The 1,700-nt window shown below is 65.4% G+C and overlaps 1 protein-coding gene across 1 annotated transcript in view; it reads left to right on the forward strand.

Annotated features, from left to right (window-relative positions):
• GATA6 (GATA binding protein 6) overlaps positions 1,040 to 1,700 on the forward strand; it is an 18,398-nt gene continuing 17,737 nt past the window's right edge. The window contains exon 1 of the mRNA XM_021387875.1: positions 1,040 to 1,117. The gene's annotated coding sequence lies outside the window, so the exon portion shown is untranslated. The remainder of the gene's footprint in view (positions 1,118 to 1,700) is intronic.

A 1,700-nucleotide genomic window follows, 5' to 3' on the forward strand; every position in this document is an offset into this window, starting at 1 on the left:
GCAGGGCGGCGGGTGGCAGAGCTGTGCCGGGGGTCGGTGCCCCGCGGGGCTCGGCCCGAGCCGAAGGGAGCGTGGGGCCGGCGGCGTTTCGGGACGGGGATCGGTGTTGGGGCGGGGGGGGGGGAAAGGCGGCGTGGGGGGGGAGAGGCGGCGTCCGTATCGCCCTCGGGGCTCCCCCGCAGGTAACGAACACGGAGGGAGAAAGAAAAACTGTTTTACGTGGCAAAGACGTGCGGGAGGGAGCGCGGGGTGTTGAGAGATCAGCGGATCGCTGCCCTGTAAAGGTTATTTTCCACGTATTATTACGCCCGTTGTAACAAACAACGAAAGGTAAAAAGAAATAACGACGGAATGAAATGAAATAAAACGGTAACAATTAAAAAAAAAAAGATAAAATAAAAGACAAATAAAATAAAGCTCCCAATCCAGGAGCAGGAGAACATCACTACCCACACAGAGCCCGGAGGAAAGCCGCGACGCCCTCACTGCCACAATCCGACAGAGGAACGTTCCCACTCGCTCCCCCACGCTGCCCCCCAGGTTCTCGCCCCCCTCCCCCCCCCCGCCCCCGCCCTTCGCGGAGCGACGCCGACAGATCCGCAGGCGATAACCTCGGGGCAACGCCGTTATTTTAATTTTCCACTCACTTTCCCGCTATCAGTTTGTACACAGCTGAGATAAGAGGATCGGAGGGGGGAGAGAGAGGGAGAAAATAAAGAAGAATGAGAAAGAAGCAGCGGAGAAATGCGCACCGCCGCCGGCTCGCACACGGCTTTGGCCTCACCTGACGGCCGGGGAGGAGCACGCGTTCCCCCTCGTAGCGCTCTGATGCTAAGGAGCAGAACGAAGGGTTAACGGCAGCGACACCGCCGAGCGCGGCCCCCCCCGCCCCCCCTTCTCCTGCCCGGCCCTGAGCGCTGCGGTGCCCCCCCGGCCGCCCGCCCGCAGCTCCCGCGGAGCCGCTGTTTGCTCAGCGCCCGGAGCCCAATCAGGGCCGCTCCGCCTGCACTTTCCCGGCCCGGCGGCGAGAGGCGCCTCCTCTCTCCCATTTATACACCGCCCGCCGCCGCCGCTGCCCCTCGGCGCTGGATCCCGCCCGGCCCGGAGCCGGCAGCAGGTTTGGGCCCCGTTCTCCCCGCTCCTTTCCGTTCGCTTTCCGCCGGGGGAGCCCGAGGGAGGTTTGTGGGCAAACATCCGACGGCGGGGCAGCAGCCTTATCTAGCTGCCGGCCCTTATCTGCCGCTTATCGCGGGCGGGAGGGAGACGCGCTCCGCGCCCATCCGCGTGTCGGTCCCTACGGGTGCCCCCTCTCAGAGACACCGGCTCCTGTCAGAGATGCGGCGGCGGAGGGTTCGGGGGCATCCCGGTCCCCGTGCCTGCAGCCGTCGGCTCCGGCCCCGCGCCCCTCCCGCTTTCCCACCTCCCCGGGCTGGGAAGGAGCGGATGACAGAGGCGACGAGCGAAGTAACCTCAGAGCGATCGCCTTCCCGGTGCTCGTCACCGCGGAACACTGTCAAATGACTCCTTCGTCGCACCGGGAATCGTAACGACAGCGATGACCGAGGAAGGGGCTTTGGCGCACCCCTGTCCCCGTGCCCAATCCCCCCCCCCCTCCCCGCAATTTTGGGTCGCGGAGGTGCGGACGGGAGCCGGCGGGTCCCGTTACGGCCGCCCCACGCTAACGTCGTTGTTGTCATTTC

The sequence above is a fragment of the Numida meleagris genome, chromosome 2 (assembly GCF_002078875.1).
Source record: "Numida meleagris isolate 19003 breed g44 Domestic line chromosome 2, NumMel1.0, whole genome shotgun sequence".
In the NCBI taxonomy this organism is placed as follows: domain Eukaryota; kingdom Metazoa; phylum Chordata; class Aves; order Galliformes; family Numididae; genus Numida; species Numida meleagris.